The 27,323-nt window shown below is 44.5% G+C and overlaps 1 long non-coding RNA gene and 2 other non-coding genes across 6 annotated transcripts; all 3 read right to left on the reverse strand.

Annotated features, from left to right (window-relative positions):
* Positions 1-2,567: 2,567 nt before the first annotated feature.
* LOC142655216 (uncharacterized) lies at positions 2,568-6,690 on the reverse strand. Of its 4 annotated transcripts, none has more exons than XR_012849451.1 (5): positions 6,522-6,690; positions 5,358-5,528; positions 3,979-4,099; positions 3,159-3,212; positions 2,568-2,817 (listed from the first exon to the last, which is right to left on the reverse strand). It is a non-coding gene; the product is annotated as an uncharacterized LOC142655216 (long non-coding RNA). The 4 variants fall into 4 exon arrangements; XR_012849452.1 differs by lacking the exon at positions 6,522-6,690 and adding an exon at positions 6,340-6,510 and having other exon boundaries at positions 3,159-3,215; XR_012849450.1 differs by lacking the exon at positions 6,522-6,690 and adding an exon at positions 6,340-6,508.
* On the reverse strand, positions 2,901-3,013 carry LOC142656758 (small nucleolar RNA SNORD89). The gene has a single exon (XR_012849739.1). It is a non-coding gene; the product is annotated as a small nucleolar RNA SNORD89 (small nucleolar RNA).
* On the reverse strand, positions 3,568-3,676 carry LOC142656757 (small nucleolar RNA SNORD89). Its single transcript, XR_012849738.1, has one exon. It is a non-coding gene; the product is annotated as a small nucleolar RNA SNORD89 (small nucleolar RNA).
* Positions 6,691-27,323: the final 20,633 nt, after the last annotated feature.

Consider the following 27,323-nt stretch of genomic DNA (forward strand, 5'->3'; position numbering starts at 1 on the left):
CCCGGGATTTGCAGCTCAAATGGCTGTGGAGAGTCACCCGCAGATCACAGGCCTCGGACATTCATGTCAATGAACCCAAACCGCAAAATGTGGCCCTAATAAGACATGTAATCTCTTTGCAGTCCGGGCAATGCATGGACTGTGGAAACCACGGTCGGGTGACTGATCTCCTAGAAATGAATGGAACTGCAATTCACCTGCAGGTGAATTGTGGCTGAGAGAGCACATTAGTGGCCTTATTGTGGTAAACATACTGATAATCCATGTATTTAAGGCACACGCTGGGCAGCATGGATAGCTATGTCTAAGGCCTGGGGAGGGCAGTGCATATCTATTCTCATAGGGGGGGGGTCTTTTCTTTAATCTGTGTCGTGCTCCACCCCCTCAGGTCTCACACTAGACTGAATAGTTTTAGTTTGGTCTCTGCTGACATCAGGAACTTTTATAAATCACTCCGTGCACACTCATTGTCTTTCATAATCAGGCTGGATGCATGACAGGCAGGGTGTGATTCAGAGCCGGCTCTAGGTTGTGCAACAAATACTACGCAGCTGGGTTGTTGTTTTTTTTTTTAGTGGTTTGTGGTAATGCTGCATAATAGCCACATAGGAATGGAGCAATAATGCGCATGTTCAGCCACTGATTATTCGTTTCTATGGGTCTGCCAAGAGCTATCTTTGGCAGATCTATAGAAATGGAGCGGTAGCAGAAGATGTGCAGTACCGCTCCATTCCTATGGGGCTCCCAGGAGCAGCAAAGAAAGACTGTTCTTGTGATTGATGGGGGTTCCAGCTGTCAGACCACCAATCAGATTATTAGAGAAGGCATCTAATTCACATACAGAACAGTATTAGAACCAGTTGTTCAATTATATTAAATTAAAAGATTGAGAGTCCTTCATGTAAAATAAAGCAGTGGCAGGTTTGCACCCCCCTCCCAAAAAAAAAGTAAATCTATACGTTAATTAGCCCAAAGTAATAAAAAAACTACAAAAAGCTCCTGCAGAAAACAAGCGCTTAGAATTGGTTTGCAAAAATTTTTTTTTTTAAAAAGCCCAAATTAGGCTGGACTTTAAGGATATTACAGAGTGAGACAATATGGAAACACCACATCAGTGACTTGCAGAAATCTACCGTTTCTAGGGAATCCGCGTGTCGCTGAGGAAGCATTCTTACTCTTCCCACAACAGTGTGACCATCAGCGTCTCCGGGTGTCCTCACTGGGTAATAGTGCACAGCGACCAGGCGTCATCCTGTATCTATAGAGATTACTAGAAATCCTCCACCACAATGTAAGGCCCCATGCACACAAACGTAAAAACGACTAATTGCGGGACCATAGACTTCTATTGGCCAATGGTACCTTCACGTTTGCTTACGGGAAGGTGCCTGGGCCGTTGAAAGATATGGAACATGTCCTATTTCAGGCCGTAATTACGGCACAGGCAGGCCCATAGAAGTCTATGGGGCTCCCGTAATTACGGGAGCGTTGCTAGGCGACGTCAGGGGATAGTCACTGTCCAGGGTGTTGAAAGAGTTAACTGATCGGCAGTAAGGCTGGATTCATACGAGCATGTTCGGTCCGTGAAGGACGGAACTTATTTCAGCCACAAGCCTTGGACTGAACACACGGCAGGGAGCCGGGCTCCTAGTTATGTACGACGCTACCGAACATGCTTGTGTTAATCCAGCCTGACTCAATCAGCACCCGGGACAGTGACTACTGCAGGAGTTTAGTATTAAAAGTTACCTTACCCAGAACTCCCTGCTTCTTCCTCCAGTCCTGCCTCCCGGGATGACGTTTCATCCCATGTGGCCGCTGCAGCCAATCACAGGCTGCCGCGGTCACATGGACTGCCGCGTCATCCAGGGAGGTCGGACTGGATGTTATAAGAGGGACGCGTCACCAAGACAACGGCCGGGGAACGTATGAACTTTTTACTTTCAATCGCTGTGGAAACCCTGCCCAAAAGGGCTGCCCCTTCTCTCTATCCAGCACTGATAAAGGGGCTACCGATTAGTGCAGAGAAAATGGGTCCGTAAATACAGGCGGAATACTGGTGACACCGGACCCGTACGTGAGGGAAAAAAAATACGTTGTGCGCATGAGGCATAAAAAGGAGGGGGGAAGGGGGGGGGCAAAGTTATTCTAGAAATCCTGCTCTAAACCTCCAAGACCTCGTCCTCCGATCCATCTGTATTTATAAAGCCAGTCACTGTACAGAAAGTGTCTCCTGTACCATGTATAGGGGGCACTGGGGATTACCCTTCACCTAACTAGTTATCTGCTTATGAAGATCTAATAATTCATGATTTTATAGTTTAATATTCCACCTATTGGCACTGAAAGGATTTAACTGCACTGCTCACAACTGAGGGTTTGCTACAATTGTATTAATCAGATTTCTGCTAAAATTGTATTTAAGTCTGCACTTTGTCGCTCCAAATCCTGCACATAAAAGGTAATAGGATAAAATTTTCTGCAGCCACCGCTATGGGGCGCTCACTGCAGACATTAAACAGTACACAATCAGCTCCCCCCCATAGACAAAACACTAAAACATGTGATCAGTTTATAAGATATTGGTTTTAATTCACATGACAGAGAATAAACATCAAATCATTTCAATCTGCTGGGATCCATTCCGGGGGAGGGGTAGTCGTTCACAATTCCAGCCTGGAGATCCATTTTTAGACAAGCCGCCTCCAAGTTCAACACACACTCATTTTCCAGGGGTGGGGTGGGGGGTTCTCACGTCACTGTTCCTCTGCCCAGGGGTCTCTTTCCTTTGGATAACGTTGCAGAATCCGCCTTGTCCTGCCAGGATTTAAAATATATATAAATAAATTAACTCTTTTATGGCTGCAGTTAATTTGAATACATGAAATTGTTCAGACAGAGCCGAGGTCAGTTTTGATTTCGCTTCAAGGGTTTTTTGTCATTATGCCGCCCAAAGAGAGAGTGCTGCTCAGGAGGCACTGTAATTCGGCCTTTTATGTCATCATTCCTCAGCTCATGAATTTTCCATCTTATATAAATATTAAACCTTGAGAGTTGGTGTTGAAGTCTTTAAACTAGTGCAAAGGAAACTCCCCATTACTTTAAGATACGAGGATGTGAGATTGCAGAGATGCAGTTTTGTGATGACAGATACAGACCTGGTGAGCTGCGAGTCCTGGAGCTTCTCTTCTACAAGTGTCCGGGCCGCAGATCTGCTGAGAGGAAGCCGGGACATGAGTGAGTATTATATAGAGACCCAGATGTACAGGAGGACTCAGCCCCAGCCAATACCATCAGGTACTACACCTGCCGCAGTATACAAGGCTTCTCTACCGCTACAAAGGGACGCACCTGGGAAGACTTACAGCAATAGGACCCAACAGAGGGGGGGGGGGGGCATCTACCTAATCCCACAGACATCCTACGCAGCGAGCAGAATACAGTCCAGAGGATGGAAGAGACGACTAATGTGGCATCAGCCACAGATCTGGCTGCAGAGGACGTGTGATGGGAGTTTTACCCGCAGACACTTCCCACCATTATAAATTAAAGAGGGAGCCGGAGGCTGCGGGGGTCAGCCATGATTCGCTTCAGGAGGATTTGTCATGGCGCCTCCTATACAGTAAACTGCTCAGGAAGACGCTGCAATTCGGCCTTTTTGGTCATCATCCCCCACGCAGCTTCAGGTTCTCCTTTCCAGGATGGACTTCACCTAAGGCCTCAAGCACACATCCGTGGCCCTATATATGGCCACAAATCCACAAAACAGACTGCACACGGATGGCTTCTGCACGTGATCCGTCGTTTCAATGGACCAATAAATAGAATGGCAGAGACTCATCTGCAAAAACGACAGGAATAGGACCGGTTCTATCTATAAGTTGCGGAACACCCAAACTGATCCGCAAACAAAGAACACAAGCATTTCACTGAAGTGTGGCTTGAGGCCTAATGAAGACGAAGACATTGAGATCTTACCTAGGAAAAGTCAGACATCTTGTGATACAGTCACCAGCGCCGCATCTTCCCATCCAGATACATATCTCAGGGCGGCTGCACATAGCGGAGGTGTAGAATCATGGAGGCCGGTAGAACACTCCTGCCAGAATACAGAAGATACATTAGAAGACGCCGAATGATACAAAGAAACAATGTTGCAGTGATCACTAAGCAGGACGAGATGTGATTGGACCAAATTACAGGAGTGGGAGGGAGTTATTCTAAGGGTCAGTTCACACTGAGTTTGACACAAAAACAGCATCGGAAAACATGCCAAAAAAGCCTAGCATTGATTTCAATGGAAAACTGAGGAGTTTTTACACGCAAGAAGTATCATCCACTTCTCTTCAGAACGCCCAGCTTCTGGCAGTGCAGACACAGCGTGTTCGAGAGATCACGCTGTGTCGTCACTGACAGGTCCTGCATCGTGTCAGACGAGCGAGGACACATCGGCACCAGAGGCTACAGATGACTCTGCAGCAGCATCGGCGTTTGCAGGTAAGTAGCTACATCGACTTACCTGCTAACGCCGATGCTGCTGCAGAATCAACTGTAGCCTCTGGTGCCGACACGATGCAGGACCTGTGAGTGACGTCACAGATCTGCACTGCCAGAAGCTGGGCGTTCTGAAGAGAAGTGGATGATACTTCTCGTCAGAGCGCCCAGCTAGTAAAAGTATTAAAAACGCCCCGATGTACGCACATAATACACGCCCCGATGTACTTTTGCAAGCCTCATTTGCATAAATACAAAAATGGTCATAACTTGGCCAAAAATGCTCGTTTTTAAAAAAATAAAAACGTTACTGTAATCTACATTGTAGCGCCGATCACATGCAATAGCAGATAGGGGCTGCAAAATCTGGTGACAGAGCCTCTTTAACATACCCAGAATGGACTAAGGCCCCATGCACACGAACATGCTTTTGCGGCCGCAACTCCCCCAAAAATCCACGGGACAATTGCAGCCTCATTCATTCCTATGGGGCCATGCACACAACTGTGGTTTCCACGGTCTGTGCATGGCCCAGAAGTCCGGACCGCAGAAATAACGGGCAAATCTTATTACGGCCATGTTCTGCGGTCCAGGCTCATAGCAAATAATGGCCACAGCCCGAGATTTGCGGTCGACACTCCGCACCCAGCTGACCCGAAAATCACAGCCGTGCACATGGCTACGGTCGTGTGCATGAGGCCTAAGGCAGCAAGATACCCACAACGGTCATGCACCTCATTAGATGTCCCAGTCACATCTGGCCAGTCCCGGTAGTGTCACAAGTGGGGCAGGAAACCGTTCCAGGTGCAGCAGCATATCCCCTCCCCCTGCACTATGTTATAGAAGTGGAGTCTCCCCCTCACCAGGTGTAATGGTCTTATGCATTACTTGGGGCTACTGAGGCCCGACTGCTGCACATCACTCCCCACGATACAGGACCGACCGCCGCCATTCTCAGCTTTAAATCCTGCTCACGTGATCTGGAGGGGGCGTGCTCGCTGGGAAGCAGGGCGTGCTGTAGTCACAGACCTCACCTGCATGTGGCAAAAGACATGACAAACTCAAATATAATCCAGTCCACACTATATAATAAAATGAGAAAGATCAGTCATATGTAACAACCGTCTAATACACAGAGTTCACAAACGACACCCAAGTAATACAACAATCATACAATAACAAGAATTTTTAATTTTTTTTGGCCTACTGTGAAGGGGTATTTGGGTTTTTGACAATACAGGCTATTCAAGGAATTACTACAGGAAGTACATTGTAAAATCAGTTTAAGATCTCTGCTTGCTGTTCAATAGGAACCTTCATTATTTACTGCAGGGGATAAAATTATGTCTTGGTCATGTGACGGATACACAGCTCGTTACAGTAGTTATGAGAGGGGTGTGCTGTGACGAGCTGCGCACCAGTGTGACGACCCCGACAGATTTTTATTCGATGGAGATTTTAAAAAAAAATTAAAAAAAAAAAGGGGCTCCGTTTCACTGGGTTTTTGGTTTTCACAGAAACAGCGCAGTGTGAGGCGCTAGTGTTACGTAAATAAAAATCGATGGTAACGCAAACTGAAGCGCAACGCTGCTGTGAACAGGCCCTGATTGCACAAACCAATGAGTAAAAATCGAAACACTTATTTCATTACCACATAAAGAACAAACAATTAAACACCACGTATGGTAAGAACTAGGCCCGGTCCACAATACGACGTGACCAGAGACCGGCACTAATACAATACACCCCCCACCCAGCAAGAGAATGTGGTGAAAGATACAAAGTAACAAAGTACAGAAAAATACATATAAAGTGAGAGTACAACGCCAGCTGCGCTACTACGACCTAAAGATGGAGAAGCCTGTACAGGGTAAAGCAGCCGGCAGGCACTGGCGTGAGGTTGGCCTCATCCCCCTCCCCTCGTGTAACACCGCGCACCCTCAGTGGTCTCGTAAAATTTTGGCTGAATTCAGGACTTTTATATAGGAAGCTGCAGTAAATCTATCAACTGTAATGTCGATAGTTACCATTATGGCGCCACGGGCAGTCCGCACGTGTCCCGAGTACCGGTGTCCGCACGTGTCCCGAGTACTGGTGTCTGCACGTGTCCCGAGTACCGGTGTCCGCACGTGTCCCGAGTACCGGTGTCTGCACGTGTGTGCCACAAGTACATCAGCATCCACTGATCAGGTCTAGAATAGACACCACCAGTGGATTACCGATAAGGGGCTGGACATGTGTTAGAGCTAAAAGCCTGGATTCCTGTGACCCGCACTAATCAAGTCTGAGATAGACACGATCAGTAGATCGCTGATGCGAGGCTGAAAATGTATTACACGTGTCTGCGTTGCGGCCATATTTGTTGATGGCAAAAGAACCTGGCTGGATTAAATTGCTAGCGAATAATAAGGAAATTTGTAAATAGTTGCATGGTTATTTGGTATAGTGTCTTGGATACATGCTGTGAAGGGGGGGTGGTTTGGGAAAAATTGGTCTGAGGGGGCCCAATTAGGGTATGGACAGTCAGGGGCAGACACCCCAAACTACCTGGAAGTGCCTGAGGCAGGAGGGCAAGCGGGAGGTGGCAGAGGATGGGTAACCCTGGAGGCAGCGGCCATAGCGTTTCCGGCCAAACCATTAACTCCGGAAGGGACGCTGTTTCGGTCGTGTGGACCCACAGCGGAAGAGGGGTTGCGGCGGGAAGGATAGTGGCCGGCTGCGGGAGGATGAATAACGGGACCCTCGGGACTGGCGTGGGGCAGGGGCCCAGAGGAGACTCCTTTACGGTTGGGGACCGACTTACCCAACCTAATGGAATCCCGAAGACGGCTGGGGACCACGATCTTCGGCCTCGCTCCCACAGTAGACACCAGCTCCATTCCAGCAACGACCTCGCCAAACAACTTCTCCTGGGCCGGTTCCATCATCTTCTTTCCTTCTCCTGATAAGTAACGCCTTACCTCTCTCTGCCCTTATAAACCCTTACACTGCTCCCCTCCCCCATCGCTCATTACTTATGCGCTCACCTAGCTCTTCCCAGTCACTCCCCTTTCTTACACTTATCTCCAAGTGAACAAAGAGTTCTCCCCCCCTCCCCCAGACATGCGGTCAGCACCATTTTATAACCCCCGCTACACCCAACCACCTTTATCAGGGACGCCCTGGCCCCCCTTATGTTTCCTCGGGCCTAGTCGTCCCCAATTATAGGTGTCTGCGTTGCGGCCATATTTGTTCATGGCAAAAGAACCTGGCTGGATTAAACTGCTGGCAAATAAAAAGGAAATCTGTAAATAATTTGCATGGTTATTTTTTACAGCCTCATATCCCGCTGTAATACAAGAAAAAAAATATAAATAAATCTATATTATGGTTAGAAAAAATAAAAAACTATACCAACATGCATAATGTGCCAAGTGCGATACGATAGCGATATCAGATAATGCAAGAGACTAAGATATTTACCATCCAAAATGTGCCCATAAAGAAAAGAAATAAGAGCCCAAAATTGGCAGCCACCGATAATTTTGGCCAGGATAAAGACCTAAACTATAGTCACAATTGCCAACATTTGAAAACAATTTCCAGGGATGCTTAGGGTGTGGCTTATCTGGTGGGTGGGCCTTATGGGGGCGTGGTTTCTAAGGTTATTTTCCCCCAAAATCTCTGCATTCAAACAAACAAAAACATCCGCACTAGTTTGGCTGACAACTTCTACGGTGGCCGGTGTCACTTTATCACTAGGGCTAGGCGATATAGGCTGAACACTACAGTCAGCGTAAAAACCAGTGTAGATAGTGCCACATGCAGTGCCCCTTGTAGGTGGTGCCCCACACTGCCCAGTAAATAGTACCCAGGTGCCACACAAAAAAATCCACTCACCTATCCCCGTTTCTCTGAAGAACGGATCTCCACAGTCGCCTCTGTCCAGGTATACAGCATTAGAGTGGCTTAGAGTACAGGCAAAACAATATAACGAAGGGTAGACTACCAGCTCATGGGGCCCGACTACCAGTTCATGGGGCGGAATTGTTCATACATTTCAGCATCCATCATTTCTTGGAATTGACATGTTGCAGTGGCTAACCAGGTACAATACGGTCTAAAGTGATTATGTCCCATATGGTAGATCTAGAATAGGTAGAACATGTAGATCTGGAAGTTCAAAATTATTGTTTACATTCTTTCAAAAACTGCACCACACCTGTGCAGAGGTGGGGTGTGGTATTACATCTCAGCCGCATTTAAATTAAGGGTGCGCTCACAAACTGCGTACTTGCATTGTATTTTTGCAGCGGAGGGCTTTACCACGTGTGCTTATGTGGACTATTCCTCCCATAGCCATACATTGCAAAGTATTCTCCAAAGTATTTTACGCTACAAAAATATAATGCAAATACGCCATGTGTGAGGGACCTGTATGGAGGTTAATTGAAACACCAGACAACCCATGGACAGGTGTGGCGCTGTTTTTGGAAGGGGGCAGCCATATATTTCCTAATCCTGGACAGTCCCTTTAAGAAGCATGGTCACCACTTAACAGTGATCACATATAGTAATATACAAACATAAATCCCAAATTGCATGACATTTTAAGCCCTGCCTGGGAACGCTCCCAAAATGGTGACAGCTGCCAAATAGGCCACACAAACACCCCTCCATATGGCTCCAGCCACCCAGTACCTGCACTGCCCCCTGCTGGAAGCTCTGAAAAATGAACACTGGGAGCAAAGGATAGAATGAGGGTTCAGCAGACGGAGTAATAGGACCATGATACAGAGTCCGCTGGTGGAGAAGACATTCAGTACTTTACATTGGATCATATGGCGCTGACCGTACAAGCAATCTCATTTTTGGAGTAAACACCCCATAGGCATTAGATGGCGAAGTGTCAATATAGACGACAATCTGCTAAAATCCTTGTAACTGCGGAGATCAGCCAAGATGCTGCTTAAGGAGGATTGGTCGTGGAATCTCCTGTATAATAAATAATCATGAAGACGATGCAATTTGTCAGTCATCTCCCTTTAGCTGCGGGGTTCCCCATATTAGAGAGCAGTAATGACCCGTCATAACACAGCAAGGATGAGCGATCACCACAATGCCCATACATACAACCGATACCCCCGGTGACAACCCCTGAGGCAGCCATATTGGTTATCACGTCTTTCCTGGAAACAAAACATCTACTTTGGCAATTTTCTGTCGTATTAAAAAGAGACAAAGAACTTAATTACTGGGGATATTTTAATTTCCAGGCACTCAGTACATGGAGATTTCTATTATAGCAAGGAATGAGTGCCTGCTGAGCTTGGGCTTATGAACAGCCAGTCTGAACAAGAAGAATTGCAGTGTAAAGCATGGAAGAAATTCTGCTCAGATATCAATACCCAACGCTGCAGCCAGTGATCATAGACATGGAGCAGAACTAAAAAAGCCAAGCAGCAAACATTGTAAGCAAAGAGCATTACCCAGGTGACTCCTAGAAGGCTTATAGACAACTGGATATACACCCAACAACCAGTGACTGACACATTGATCATAAACTGGTGCATAATAATAATTCAATACATTATATGTACCCTGAATGGGTGCCATTAAAAAATATTACTCAAGCCCTCATACGGCTAGATCTACAGAAAAGTTAAAAAACAAATATTCTAACACATCAAGCGGTGTTAAATAACAAACTCTGCTCTGCTACATCCAAATCCCTAGATTAGTTTATGGTGCTTTTGTCAATCTCCCCGAGGATGGAGCATATAGAGATCTACATACAGCCCGATATATATAAAAACATTTATTTCCATTTAATAAAACAGAGGCTACAAATCCCGCTCCTCCTGCAGTAATCGGGTTCTAGGTGTGACCAGTCTCATCTGCGCTCTCCTCCCAGAGCCGGCCGGGTCCAGTCCTCAGGGCAGATCTCAGGACCGGCGATGGATCTTCTGGGTTTGTAATGGGAGAGTCGTGCGGCTTCTGCTGCTATCAGGGGGAAACCATCACCACGGGCTCCTTCACTGCTCAACACATCCAGGGCCCAGAGCTGCCGGCTCGTAGTCTGCTGTGCCTAGGACAGAGCGGGCACTGGTTACAGCAATGATACCAAGCGACAAACCCCACTGCACGATTCTACCACCCAACACTTCATATTCCACATGTCAGAGAATTAAAGACAATGCAGAAAACTCAGAGTCCTCTGTACATCCCCCACCAGCTACAATCATTATATACCTGCACCACCCCAAAGTCACCCCTCCCCCAGCCAAGGCCGGTAATATACCTAAAATGGGCAAAGGAGACTGGAAACCCAAAATAAACCTAGTCCTGTATAGATTGCGGAGAAAGTAGCACATTTTCAGGTAAAAACCTCCTAATGCAGTGAAGTTATAGGGCGGTCCGGCCACCTCCAGAAATAGTCTGGTACAGTTTTTGGTCCCAAGACTTACAGCAGGGGATAAACGACACAATTCCCTCCCATCTGGAACCATTGTACGCACATCGGGTCACATGACATTGCGCAGTCTCACCTCGCCCAGGACTCTGACCAGGTGCCACTTGTATTTCCTCTTGGATTTCTCTATGACATTCTGCAGTTTTCTGGATCCAGCACTGAATCTTCTGCCGCGCTTCACCCCCAATGTGGTCTTCATTCTCACTACTAGAAGAATACAAAGCTTTATAGCAGAGTCCTGCTGATCCCCAGGATTTAGAGATGTATAGAGGGGTACAAAAGAATTAGGGGGCTCCATTGCGATAACTCAGCAGGGCTGTAATACAATTACCCCACAATAGACCCGTAAACAAAAAAAACAAAAAAACTTGTCCTGATGTTTTCTGTACATAAACTATATGAATTAAAAGTTCTGCAACTTTGTAATATACTTTGCATTTCAAGATCTCAGTGAATGAGAACATTCTTGTTACACCACTAGTCCTGCGCAAATTGTATCAGTCTAGGCCAGGAGTGGGAAGACGTCGGGCCCGTGGGCCGTATAAGGCCTGTGAAGTCCTTCGGTCTGGCCCTCCGTCATGCACCAACCTCACTCAGACCGCTGCATCATTCACTACTTGGTCTGTCCGCCCTCCCCCTAAATGAATGACATCACTCACATTTAGGAGCAGGGCGGACGGCGCCAAGTAGTGCCATTCACCACTAGTGAATGAGGCGGCGGTCTGAGGGATATCAGTGCGTGCCAGCCCGAGAGTTGACCAGTGAAGTCACCTGACCTCACGTCAGCGACATAAGGTCAGGTGACTGGACTCCCCCCGGACCGGCACACACTATTATCACTCAGACCGCCGCCTCATTCGCTAGTGGTGAATGACACTACTTTGCTCCCCCTAAAATTTAGCTGAGGCCTCATATAGAGTTAGGACCTGAATGAATTTGCTGCGAGCCGCGGCCGTCACAGACCATCTAACATCACACGTCTCAAAGAGAAACAGCTCCAGACATCACATTAGGGGAGAGTTCAGATATAGCAGGGTCATTTTGTATGGCCTGCAAATGAGGTCATAAATATCCAAATGGCCCTAGGCAGAAAAAAAAAAAAAGTTCCCCACCCCAGCGCTAGGCAATGCTCCGAGAAACATCTACTAGGCCTCATGCACACGACCGTAAAAACTCCCGTTATTACAACCCGAAATAACGGGCCCATAGACTTCTATTGGCCACGGGTACCTTCCCGTTTTCTTACGGGAAGGTGCCCGTGCCGTTGAAAAAGATAGAACATGTTCTATTTTTTTATTTTCCGGGCCGTGCCACTATACTTTATAATGGGAGCACGGCTCGGAAAAACGGCCGGCTGCCCGTGGCCGGCCGTGCCCGTAATTACAGGCACGGTCGTGTGCATGGGGCCTGAATAAATATTTTTTGGTAGTTTGCTACAGTGTATCAGTTTGGAGTCTGGGCTGTTTAGCTCAGAGCTTTGTATCGAGTGGATATAATTGTAACAAATCCTCAGCCGAGAGCACGGCTGCGTGTAGGTTTTCAGATTCTGAATAATTCTCATTCACTGACAGCAAAGTATATTGTAAGTTATTATACTTCATGGCAAAAAAGAAGATAGACATTGGATCTGACCACAACATGCGAATACCCGAACCAGCACCAATGATGTCACATGCCAACAGGTTCTTGCCCTATAATTGAGCCAGACACCTTTATTTATTTATTTTTTAAACATAACTGCAGCATGTCGCTAATAATTTTGTAAAATTTATAGAAGAAAAAAAAAAAAAAAAACACAAACAAAACTAGAACACAGCAACATGCCCCATCTTCAGGCGGTTTTCTGACATCAACGGGAGGCAGAGAAAGCGTTTTTCGCAGCAATTTTTGTCCACGGCACTCAATGGCTGCAGCCAAAAAAACATGGCAAAAAACGCAGCAAACAGTAGTCAGGTCAAAGTGTGCAAAAAAAACCTCAGTGTGAACAGGGCCGAATATGAAGCTCGGAGGCTGCTCACATGCCTCACCTAATCCTGCTCCCGTCTGAGAAGGGGTTACAGTTGGATCAGTTTGGGCAACGCTCTGAGCTAAACATCAGCTGCACAGAACTCTGGTAGCTTTGCTATAATGTATCAGTCTGAAGTCTACACTGTTTCAGTTTAGCATTGTCTAGATGATACATTGTATCCACTTCTCAGCTGTGAGCAGAACTATGGGTTAACAAAACATCATTCACGGACAACAAACATCTAGAAAAACATAGTAAATGATAAGCTTTCACAGCACCACACAATCTGACACCCTAAAAGCACCAAGTTCCCTGCCCTATAGTTGTGCCAGCGCTTCTGAAGCAGCAGTCAGACTCTGACCTACAGGAGATTATAGGGAGAAAGAACTAGAATCACATGACACCCAAAAAAAACCCCTGGCGGATTACAACACCCATTACTGGAATCCACCACCTACTCACCAGCCCACAGCTTCCTCCACACAAACCAGAGTGGCCATAGGAAGAACTTTATAGCCACAGGGTGACGGCCCCTTCACTCAGCGACTCATGAGCCTCAGCTGCAGCAAGTTCAGGGACTCATTGAGTAAGGCCGGGTTCACACTGAGTTTTTTGCAGGCAGAAAATCTGCCTCAAACTTCCGTTTGGAAGTTTGAGGCAGATTTTCCTCTGCCTGCACGCCGATTTTCGCAGCGTTTTTCGCCAGCGGCCATTGAGCGCCGCAGGCATAAAACGCCACGAAATACGCTTTCTCTGCCTCCCATTGATGTCAATGGGAGGTCAGAGGCGTAATCGCGTGAAGATAGGGCATGTCCCTTCTTTCTCCCGCGAGCCAATTTTACCGCCCGCGGGAGAAAACCGCCTCCGCCTCCCATTGAAATCAACGTGAGGCATTTTCAGCCGGTTTTTGGCGAGTTTTGCGGCGCGGTTTCCGCGTAAAAAAACTCTGTGTGAACATACGGGTATGTTCACACGCAGTGGTTTCAGACGTAATTCGGCGTTTTTACGCCTCGAATTACGCCTGAAAAAACGCCCCTGCAAACATCTGCCCATTTCAATGGGAATTACGATGTTCTGTTCCCACGAGCCTTTATTTTACGCGTCTCTGTCAAAATACAGCGCGTATAATGACGGCTCGTCAAAAGAAGTGCAGGACACTTCTTGGGACATTTTTGGAGGCATTTTTCATTGACTTCATTGAAAAACTGCTCCAAAAACGGATGTGAAAAACATCTGAAAATCAGGATCTGTTTCAAATTTTCAGACGTTTCTGGTCACTGCGTGTGAACATGCCCTAATAGGGGTATTCCCATCTTTTAGGTCAGGGCTCCACAGAGAATAGGCACTCACAAGAACCACAAGCACATTGTCATTAAAATCGCAGATGAATAAAACATGTAGACATTTGATTCCATGCACCCCCCCCCCCCCCCCCACAGGATAAAATTACCAGCAGTAACACCTGATATCGCACGACGGTCTATCGCAATCACACGGCATGACGTTTCATCCCATGTGACTGCTGCAGCCTGTGATTGGCTGCAGCAGATACATGGGATGAAATGTCATCCCTGGAGGCCGGGCTGGACGCAGGAGCAGAGAGATCTGGGAAAGTAGCGGCGGAATCGCAGCTTTTCCGCCACAAAAATCGCAATATCTGCTTTTTGTAAGAGAAACCCAGCGATTCCGCAGCATATATTGACATGCTGCGGATTAAAACACCGCACCACGGTTAAATTAATAAACGTTTTTACGCAGCGTGTGGATGAGATTTGTTCAAATCTCATCCACTTTGCTGCTACTGTATTATGCTGTGTGAACCCAGACTTAGGCTACATGCACACATTGCATAATTTGGTGCAGAAAATCTGCAACAAAACCGCAGGTATACGCTTCTGGCTTTCTGCCTAAGATAGGCGTTGTAATTTGCCTGGGCTGTTGCCTAGCAACAGTCCGTACATGCAGTGGGTGACAACTGCAGTTCTCCATCACCCTATGTCATTTGCTGCCGTCAGATCCCCCAGACCACTTCTTGTCCCTGTAGGTGACCTATGGCTGCCTTTCAGCATATAATCATCTACCCCCCCCTTCCCCAGAGGAGTGACCTTCAGGGTATGTGCACACGTAGTGACCAAAAACGTCTGAAAATACGGAGCTGTTTTCAAGGGAAACCAGCCCCTGATTTTCAGACGTTTTTTGAGCAACTCGCGTTTTTTGCGCCGTTTTCGAGGCGTTTTTTACATCCGTTTTTTGAGCTGTTTTCATTGGAGTCTATGAGAAAACATCCAAAGAAGTGTCCTGCATATAATGTATATAAGTGTCCTGCATATAATGTATATAAGTGTCCTGCATATAATGTATATAAGTGTCCTGCATATAATGTATATAAGTGTCCTGCATATAATGTATATAAGTGTCCCGCATATAATGTATATAAGTGTCCTGCATATAATGTATAGACGTGTCCTGCATATAATGTATATAAGTGTCCCGCATATAATGTATATAAGTGTCCTGCATATAATGTATATAAGTGTCCTGCATATAATGTATATAAGTGTCCCGCATATAATGTATATAAGTGTCCCGCATATAATGTATATAAGTGTCCCGCATATAATGTATATAAGTGTCCCGCATATAATGTATATAAGTGTCCTGCATATAATGTATAGACGTGTCCTGCATATAATGTATATAAGTGTCCTGCATATAATGTATATAAGTGTCCTGCATATAATGTATATAAGTGTCCCGCATATAATGTATATAAGTGTCCCGCATATAATGTATATAAGTGTCCTGCATATAATGTATATAAGTGTCCCGCATATAATGTATATAAGTGTCCCGCATATAATGTATATAAGTGTCCCGCATATAATGTATATAAGTGTCCCGCATATAATGTATATAAGTGTCCCGCATATAATGTATATAAGTGTCCCGCATATAATGTATATAAGTGTCCCGCATATAATGTATATAAGTGTCCTGCATATAATGTATATAAGTGTCCCGCATATAATGTATATAAGTGTCCCGCATATAATGTATATAAGTGTCCCGCATATAATGTATAGACGTGTCCTGCATATAATGTATATAAGTGTCCTGCATATAATGTATATAAGTGTCCTGCATATAATGTATATAAGTGTCCCGCATATAATGTATATAAGTGTCCCGCATATAATGTATAGAAGTGTCCCGCATATAATGTATATAAGTGTCCTGCATATAATGTATATAAGTGTCCCGCATATAATGTATATAAGTGTCCCGCATATAATGTATATAAGTGTCCTGCATATAATGTATATAAGTGTCCCGCATATAATGTATATAAGTGTCCCGCATATAATGTATAGAAGTGTCCCGCATATAATGTATATAAGTGTCCCGCATATAATGTATATAAGTGTCCCGCATATAATGTATAAGTGTCCCGCATATAATGTATATAAGTGTCCTGCGTATAATGTATATATGTGTCCCGCGTATAATGTATAGAAGTGTCCCGCATATAATGTATAGAAGTGTCCCGCATATAATGTATAGAAGTGTCCCGCATATAATGTATAGAAGTGTCCCGAATATAATGTATAGAAGTGTCCCGCATGTAATGTATATATGCGTCCCGCATGTAATGTATAGAAGCGTCCCGCATGTAATGTATAGAAGCGTCCCGCATGTAATGTATAGAAGCGTCCCGCATGTAATGTATAGAAGCGTCCCGCATGTAATGTATAGAAGCGTCCCGCATGTAATGTATAGAAGAGTCCCGCATGTAATGTATAGAAGCGTCCCGCATGTAATGTATAGAAGCGTCCCGCATGTAATGTATAGAAGCGTCCCGCATGTAATGTATAGAAGCGTCCCGCATATAATGTATATAAGTGTCCCGCATATAATGTATATAAGTGTCCCGCATGTAATGTATAGAAGCGTCCCGCATGTAATGTATAGAAGCGTCCCGCATGTAATGTATATAAGTGTCCTGCATATAATGTATATAAGTGTCCCGCATATAATGTATATAAGTGTCCTGCATATAATGTATATAAGTGTCCTGCATATAATGTATATAAGTGTCCCGCATATAATGTATATAAGTGTCCTGCATATAATGTATAGACGTGTCCTGCATATAATGTATATAAGTGTCCCGCATATAATGTATATAAGTGTCCTGCATATAATGTATATAAGTGTCCTGCATATAATGTATATAAGTGTCCTGCATATAATGTATATAAGTGTCCCGCATATAATGTATATAAGTGTCCTGCATATAATGTATATAAGTGTCCTGCATATAATGTATATAAGTGTCCCGCATATAATGTATATAAGTGTCCCGCATATAATGTATATAAGTGTCCCGCATATAATGTATATAAGTGTCCCGCATATAATGTATATAAGTGTCCCGCATATAATGTATATAAGTGTCCTGCATATAATGTATATAAGTGTCCCGCATATAATGTATATAAGTGTCCCGCATATAATGTATATAAGTGTCCCGCATATAATGTATAGACGTGTCCTGCATATAATGTATATAAGTGTCCTGCATATAATGTATATAAGTGTCCTGCATATAATGTATATAAGTGTCCCGCATATAATGTATATAAGTGTCCCGCATATAATGTATAGAAGTGTCCCGCATATAATGTATATAAGTGTCCTGCATATAATGTATATAAGTGTCCCGCATATAATGTATATAAGTGTCCCGCATATAATGTATATAAGTGTCCCACATATAATGTATATAAGTGTCCCGCATATAATGTATAGAAGTGTCCCGCATATAATGTATAGAAGTGTCCCGCATATAATGTATATAAGTGTCCCGCATATAATGTATAAGTGTCCCGCATATAATGTATATAAGTGTCCTGCATATAATGTATATATGTGTCCCGCGTATAATGTATAGAAGTGTCCCGCATATAATGTATAGAAGTGTCCCGCATATAATGTATAGAAGTGTCCCGCATATAATGTATAGAAGTGTCCCGCATATAATGTATAGAAGTGTCCCGCATGTAATGTATATATGCGTCCCGCATGTAATGTATATAAGCGTCCCGCATGTAATGTATAGAAGCGTCCCGCATGTAATGTATAGAAGCGTCCCGCATGTAATGTATAGAAGCGTCCCGCATGTAATGTATAGAAGAGTCCCGCATGTAATGTATAGAAGCGTCCCGCATGTAATGTATAGAAGCGTCCCGCATGTAATGTATAGAAGCGTCCCGCATGTAATGTATATAAGTGTCCCGCATATAATGTATATAAGTGTCCCGCATGTAATGTATAGAAGTGTCCCGCATGTAATGTATAGAAGCGTCCCGCATGTAATGTATAGAAGCGTCCCGCATATAATGTATAGAAGCGTCCCGCATATAATGTATAGAATCGTCCCGCATGTAATGTATAGAAGCGTCCCGCATATAATGTATAGAAGCGTCCCGCATATAATGTATAGAAGCGTCCCGCATGTAATGTATAGAAGCGTCCCGCATGTAATGTATAGAAGCGTCCCGCATGTAATGTATAGAAGCGTCCCGCATATAATGTATAGAAGCGTCCCGCATGTAATGCATAGAAGCGTCCCGCATATAATGTATAGAAGCGTCCCGCATGTAATGTATAGAAGCGTCCCGCATGTAATGTATAGAAGCGTCCCGCATATAATGTATATAAGTGTCCTGCATATAATGTATAGAAGTGCCCTTCATATAATGTATATAAAGTGTCCTGCATATAATGTATATAAGTGTCCTGCATATAATGTATATAAGTGTCCCGCATATAATGTATATAAGTGTCCTGCATATAATGTATATAAGTGTCCTGCATATAATGTATATAAGTGTCCCGCATATAATGTATATAAGTGTCCCGCATATAATGTATATAAGTGTCCTGCATATAATGTATATAAGTGTCCCGCATATAATGTATATAAGTGTCCCGCATATAATGTATAGAAGTGTCCCGCATATAATGTATAGAAGTGTCCCGCATATAATGTATAGAAGTGTCCCGCATGTAATGTATATATGCGTCCCGCATGTAATGTATATAAGCGTCCCGCATGTAATGTATAGAAGCGTCCCGCATGTAATGTATAGAAGCGTCCCGCATGTAATGTATAGAAGCGTCCCGCATGTAATGTATAGAAGCGTCCCGCATGTAATGTATAGAAGCGTCCCGCATGTAATGTATAGAAGAGTCCCGCATGTAATGTATATAAGTGTCCCGCATGTAATGTATAGAAGCGTCCCGCATGTAATGTATAGAAGCGTCCCGCATGTAATGTATAGAAGCGTCCCGCATATAATGTATAGAAGCGTCCCGCATATAATGTATAGAAGCGTCCCGCATGTAATGTATAGAAGCGTCCCGCATGTAATGTATAGAAGCGTCCCGCATGTAATGTATAGAAGCGTCCCGCATGTAATGTATAGAAGCGTCCCGCATGTAATGTATAGAAGCGTCCCGCATATAATGTATAGAAGCGTCCCGCATATAATGTATAGAAGCGTCCCGCATGTAATGTATAGAAGCGTCCCGCATGTAATGTATAGAAGCGTCCCGCATATAATGTATATAAGTGTCCTGCATATAATGTATATAAGTGTCCCGCATATAATGTATATAAGTGTCCTGCATATAATGTATATAAGTGTCCCGCATATAATGTATATAAGTGTCCTGCATATAATGTATATAAGTGTCCCGCATATAATGTATATAAGTGTCCTGCATATAATGTATATATAAGTGTCCCGCATATAATGTATATAAGTGTCCCGCATATAATGTATATAAGTGTCCTGCATATAATGTATATAAGTGTCCCGCATATAATGTATATAAGTGTCCCGCATATAATGTATATAAGTGTCCTGCATATAATGTATATAAGTGTCCCGCATATAATGTATATAAGTGTCCTGCATATAATGTATATAAGTGTCCCGCATATAATGTATAGAAGCGTCCCGCATGTAATGTATAGAAGCGTCCCGCATGTAATGTATATAAGTGTCCTGCATATAATGTATAGAAGTGCCCTTCATATAATGTATATAAAGTGTCCCGCATATAATGTATAGAAGTGTCCCGCATATAATGTATATAAGTGTCCTGCATATAATGTATATAAGTGTCCCGCATATAATGTATATAAGTGTCCCGCATATAATGTATATAAGTGTCCTGCATATAATGTATATAAGTGTCCCGCATATAATGTATATAAGTGTCCTGCATATAATGTATATAAGTGTCCCGCATATAATGTATAGAAGCGTCCCGCATGTAATGTATAGAAGCGTCCCGCATGTAATGTATATAAGTGTCCTGCATATAATGTATAGAAGTGCCCTTCATATAATGTATATAAAGTGTCCTGCACTTCTTTTGACGAGGCTGTATTTTTACGTGTCGTCGTTTGACAGCTGTCAAACGACGACGCGTAAATGACAGGTCGTCGGCACAGTACGTCGGCAAACCCATTCAAATGAATGGGCAGATGTTTGCCGACGTATTGTAGCCCTATTTTCAGACGTAAAACGAGGCATAATACGCCTCGTTTACGTCTGAAAATAGGTCGTGTGAACCCAGCCTCAGAGATGCAGCTGGGAAGCAAAATGGTGGCCGGAGAGCAGCAGGTGGGGGGGGAAGGGGGGGGGTGGATAGGTTTTTTTTTCCCCTTAGGATTCTGGTAGAAATGTAACTCCTCTTGTGACAGGATCCTCATCAATGTCGTCAGAAACGTGCTCAGATACCGGCCTCAAGTGTTTGTCCACCACTTCCTGTAATGTGGAAGAACTTCACATACTGACCTCAGCATTTCCCACTGCAGTTATCTCACACCGAGGACACTGAGGAATCACTTCCACATCCCCCTCCGTATTAAGAGTGTCCTCCAACCAGACCGTTTTGGGTCTCAATTTTACAGTTCAATTAATCTAGATAAACCGTTGTCCGTTTGTAAATGCATCTCTATCGTACTCCAGAGCTGCACTCACTCTTCTGCTGATGGTGTCATTGCATACATACATTACATTACTTATCCTGTACTGATCCTGAGTTACATCCTGTATTATACTCCAGAGCTGCACTCACTATTCTGCTGGCAGGGTCAGTGTACATACAGTGAAGGAAATAAGTATTTGATCCCTTGCTGATTTTGTAAGTTTGCCCACTGTCAAAGACCTGAACAGTCTAGAATTTTTAGGCTAGGTTAATTTTACCAGTGAGAGATAGATTATATAAAAAAAATGAAAAAAAAAATCACATTGTCAAAATTATATATATTTATTTGCATTGTGCACAGAGAAATAAGTATTTGATCCCTTTGGCAAACAAGACTTAATACTTGGTGGCAAAACCCTTGTTGGCAAGCACAGCAGTCAGACGTTTTTTGTAGTTGATGATGAGGTTTGCACACATGTTAGATGGAATTTTGGCCCACTCCTCTTTGCAGATCATCTGTAAATCATTAAGATTTCGAGGCTGTCGCTTGGCAACTCGGATCTTCAGCTCCCTCCATAAGTTTTCGATGGGATTAAGGTCTGGAGACTGGCTAGGCCACTCCATGACCTTAATGTGCTTCTTTTTGAGCCACTCCTTTGTTGCCTTGGCTGTATGTTTCGGGTAATTGTCGTGCTGGAAGACCCAGCCACGAGCCATTTTTAATGTCCTGGTGGATGGAAGGAGGTTGTCACTCAGGATTTGACGGTACATGGCTCCATCCATTCTCCCATTGATGCGGTGAAGTAGTCCTGTGCCCTTAGCAGAGAAACACCCCCAAAACATAATGTTTCCACCTCCATGCTTGACAGTGGGGACGGTGTTCTTTGGGTCATTGGCAGCATTTCTCTTCCTCCAAACACGGCGAGTTGAGTTAATGCCAAAGAGCTCAATTTTAGTCTCATCTGACCACAGCACCTTCTCCCAATCACTCTCAGAATCATCCAGATGTTCATTTGCAAACTTCAGACGGGCCTGTACATGCCTTCTTGAGCAGGGGGACCTTGCGGGCACTGCAGGATTTTAATCCATTACGGCGTAATGTGTTACCAATGGCTTTCTTGGTGACTGTGGTCCCAGCTGCCTTGAGATCATTAACAAGTTCCCCCGTGTAGTTTTCGGCTGAGCTCTCACCTTCCTCAGGATCAAGGATACCCCACGAGGTGAGATTTTGCATGGAGCCCCAGATCGATGTCGATTGACAGTCATTTTGTATGTCTTCCATTTTCTTACTATTGCACCAACAGTCGTCTCCTTCTCACCCAGCGTCTTACTTATGGTTTTGTAGCCCATTCCAGCCTTGTGCAGGTCTATGATCTTGTCCCTGACATCCTTAGAAAGCTCTTTGGTCTTGCCCATGTTGTAGAGGTTAGAGTCAGACTGATCATTGAGTCTGTGGACAGGAGTCTTTTATACCGGTGACCATGTAAGAGCTGTCTATAATGCAGGCACCAAGTTGATGGAGCGTGTAACTGGTCTGGAGGAGGCTGAACTCTTAATGGTTGGTAGGGGGTCACATACTTATTTCTCTGTGCACAATGCAAATAAATCTATATCATTCTGACTATGTGATTCTTATTTTTTTATATAATCTATCTCTCACTGGTAAAATTAACCTAGCCTAAAAATTCTAGACTGTTCATGACTTTGACAGGGGGCAAACTTACAAAATCAGCAAGGGATCAAATACTTATTTCCTCCACTGTACATGACATTACTTATATGGTACTGACCTAACAGCCAGCAGATTTGTTAACACAGCTTGTAAAGGAAAGTGCACGCGCTTTCTCGCTATATATATATATATATATATAATCTCATGAGCCAGGGCTTTGGAGACACAGCCCTGGTCATGAGTAACAACCGCACAACACAATTATTGTCCTGCTTTCGTTAAAACTGGAGACAGGAGATACTGCTTTTGGTCTCCCCCTTAAATGAGGCTCTATCTCCACATTATAAGTGCCCTATATTTTACATAATGTGATCGGCGCTGTAATGTAGATAAGTGGTTTTTATTTAGAAAAACGATCAATTTTGACCAAGTTATGACCTATTTTAGATTTATGCTAATGACTTTAATAGGCAACTGGGCGTTTTTTAGCTTTTGACGAAGTGGGCGTTGTGGAGAGAAGAAGTGCATCACTGACCAATCAACGTCATACACTTCTCTCCATCCATGTACTCTGCACATAGCGATCTTGCTAGATCATGATGATTTGCAGTCACATACTTACATATTAACGTTACTGAAGTGTCTTGAGAGTGAATAGACATCACCTCCAGCCAGGACGCGATGTCTATTCACAATCCCAACACTTTGGTAACATTTGTGTGGGACTTAATGACAGCAAGCGTAATCTCGATGTGCTATGTGAGCAAGTCCCACACAAACATTACCGAAGTGTCGGGAGTGTGAATAGACATCGCGTCCTGGCTGGAGGTGATGTCTATTCACTCAAGACACTTCAGTAACATTACTACACTGAGATTTACTGTGCTTGGTGTACTTTATATCTAGGTGTAATTACTGTTTGTATTAATAATTACCTTTATTTACTATACAGTCGTATCCATTTAGCAGCAAAACAAATAGATTAACGTCAATACAAGAGAAAGGAAGGGGGAACTAAGCACAGCCCTAGTGACCCTGATATAAAAAGGAGAAATTAAGAGTGGGTGACACTGGCCAGTAAACTCCACCAACCCCTTTTACACAGTTCTGGGGTACAATTAGGGGATGTTCACACACACTAATTACGGACGTTATTCGGGCGTTTTTGCCCCAAAGTACGTCCGAAAAATGCAGCTTGAAAGCGTTGACAAACATCTGCCCATTGAAAGCAATGGGCAGACGTTTGTCTGTTCACACGAGGCGTATATTTATGCGCCGCTGTCAAACGACGGCGCGTAAATAGACGCCCGCGTCAAAGAAGTGACCTGTCACTTCTTAGGGCGTAATTGGAGCAGTTATTCATTGACTCCAATGAAAAGCAGCGCCAATTACGTAATGGACGCGGCGTTCAAGCGCCTGCACATGCCGTTACTGCTGAAATTACGGGGATGTTTTCACATCCCCGTAATTTCAGCCGTTACGGACGCTGCCGTGTGAACATACCCTAAAGCTGTCAGCTGAGGACCAGCACCTCCTCATCTAGGTTAAATTCACAAATCAGTCAAAATGCAGCAAAACAGTGTGTTGCCGAGATTGCAAAAATCGCAGCAAAACGGTGCTGTTTTGCCATACACTGGGGTGGGGGACAAAAAACAAGTGTGAACACAGGTGAAGAAAAGAGGGTTATCCAGATGACGGGCAACTGATGCACAAACACTTTAGTCCCCCCACTGGCCCGATTATCTTTCTCCCCCTTTCCTCAAAATGTATAACAGCCCCTCATGCAATCCACTGACCGGCCCCATTCAAGTTACAGCTCTCAGACTGGTCTAAAGTTACATACACTGAAGTTTTGAAGAATTTTTGGACATCACATGACATGAAACCAGACATACAATTGTTAAATCCCTGTTGATCATTTTTGGGGTTTGAGTCCTCACCACAACTGCGAGATTTTCACATCTCTGTAAGTGGTTGTTTTGCAAATATATATATTTGGACAGCAATGGGCGAACCCAGCCCAAGTTGCATCAGATTTTTCCTGCATTCAGTGACTTATGATCATCCTAAAATGTAAACCAAAACACTTAATAAAATAAACTTTAATTTGCAGAATAAATTAACAGTTACAAATAGGACAAAAACTTCATTCTGTGGCTGCAGAGGCAGGGAGGGGTTGCGTTGACCGTCCTGAGGTTGCGATGTTCTTCACTGCAGACTCCACGTCCCGCCTGGTGATGGTTCTCCTCTTGTTATATAGGGACAGCCTGGCAGCCTCAGAAGCAATGGACATGATCAGGTCAGAATCCTGGGACAAGCGGACGCTGCGCTCCTGATGTCCCTGCAAAAGAGAACCAAACATCAGCATGGCATCAATACCCAGGTGCCAGTTATGGCCAGCTTCACTCAACTTGGCACTTAAGATAAGCGGCTGCCAGACTCCTCTGGTGCCGCTTATCTAAAGGCAAAACTAGGATCCAATAGGTTAACTGTCAACCTGTTGGATATTGGTCTCAGATTACATGAGATTTATCCTCCCTCCAGTACCAATCTATACTTAATGCAGGTGTTGGCCTGGGCAGCTTCATTATTGCCTGGTTTGTTACACTGTAGTCAGTTGCTGGTGCTGCATAATGCCACTTGTACACAGGTGGCAAAGCTACATACTCACTGCCCAGGGCAGACTGAAGGGGATCTGAGACTACATTGCATTTGAGTATTTACCTTCTGCATGACTTTACCCAAAATATAATAAGCGCTGCATGTCAGAGGGTCTATAGGACCAAAATCATGGACCAACAGGGACAGTCCACCCTGTTCACTGTCACTTCAATAATGCGTCCCCTCTCCCCACTTCACAGCCATTCATTTGTAGCTCTAAGACACGGTTCACATGGCACAGCTTACAATAAGCATTGAAAAGGGATAGAGGACTCAACTATTCCCAGCCACAGCTCTGCAACATCTTGACAGTGCGGCGAATATTGCAGTAAAAACTGATAGTCCCCACATGTGGCGCACCCCCCCCCCCCCCCAGACATGACTCCGCTTACAGTGCAAGGAGCCTCAGGTCACCTTAATCTAAACCCTTGGGCTGGCAGAGAAAGTTTGGCAAGTCTTTGCCTTTGAACCGTGAGAATAGTTTGGAAGAATGAGATACTTGGATTAAGATCATTACCGGCAATTATAAAGTCGCAGCAGATCAGTCACCTACAGATCAAGTGCGCATGAAAGCCAACGAGCAACGCCAGGACCCAAGTGATGAGGACAAGTCTACTGAGAGGGGCACGACCATATACTACATGGGGGATACTATATCCCAATACTGTGCGAGGAAAGGGACAGGACTACTATTCTGAGCAGGTTTATGGATTAAGGCAGACAATGACAACCAGAAGAGGAGAGTTGTCCGTAGACTTCAGATAGGCCTTCAAGTATTTGGGAAAGTTGGGTAACAGCCAATATGGCTGCCAGACAACTCCAACTCAGGTGGCTACCAGATAAACCCAATTGGACAACTAAATAACGCAACAAGATACTGGCCATATCACTTAAGGACTAGGCAGGTTTGCCATTCAGAATTCCAGGAAAGCTGGGTGGCAGAGCTGTAATGGTGGCCATGTCGGCTGAACCCTGATTTTCCCATATACTGGAGATTTTAAGAGCAACATCACCCACCAACCTGTCTTAAAACCCTGTAGACGAAGCTGGAGTAGATCTCAGACTTTCCTCTGCCTTTCTTCCCCGCAGGTCTCTGGCTTCCAGCCTCCATCTTGTTCTCAGCTGCAGAGCAGCACTTCACCTTAGATTATTCAAGGAGTCTGATAAGGAGAAGGAGGATGATGCCAAGGACATACCGGGCACTGAGGAACATGAGCGGGCGTTTACTGCAGCGTCTGCATTCTGGACACTTCACGCTCTCACCTGCACCTCAATATGTGAATTACCATAAAGTGTAACTAAACTGTCATAGGGACATGTCAGAAGGTCTGATCGGTGGGGGTCCGAGCACTGAGACCCCCACCGATCGCTAAAACTAAGGAGCAGAAGCGCTTGGGTGAGGAAGGTGCCGCTTCGTTTTTGATCAGCCTTCCTCGGAGCAGCGTTTGGGCTCAATAGAAAGTACAGGTATGTATACACCACTCCGAAGAAAGCCGATCAAAAACGAAGCGGCACCGTCCTCACCCGAGCTTTTCTGCGGCTTTGTTATATGATCGGTGGTGGTCTTAGTGCTCGGACCCCTACCGATCAAAGCGTCTGGCATGTCAAGAGTTTAGTTACCATTTAAGGGGGCACATACAAAGATTAGAGTCTGCCAAGCCCATGTACTCAAGTGGGACCAGACGACTAACTTACATGGGTGTCCCAACCCCCCCCCCCCAGCAGATTTTAACATCCCCAATCCTTTGCTTCAGGAAATAAGCCTACCTGGCAGCAGTTTATAGCCCTCTTCTGATGGTAAACATATATATATGGGATAGTCTGGGAAAAAAGCATTCACCTGACAGTTACACAAAGCGTATGGGCACCCTAAGGACATCTCCCAACTACCCAGGGCCTCAGAATCACCATACTGGGTAGAATGTACACAGCCCTTACGTAACGTCTGCATGTGACTGTCTATACAATGACTCACTAGTCAGATGCAGAGAAAAAAAAATAAAAAAGGCTCCCGGGTTCAGTGAAAGTGTCCT

This window comes from Rhinoderma darwinii, chromosome 6 (genome assembly GCF_050947455.1).
Source record: "Rhinoderma darwinii isolate aRhiDar2 chromosome 6, aRhiDar2.hap1, whole genome shotgun sequence".
Classification (NCBI taxonomy): domain Eukaryota; kingdom Metazoa; phylum Chordata; class Amphibia; order Anura; family Rhinodermatidae; genus Rhinoderma; species Rhinoderma darwinii.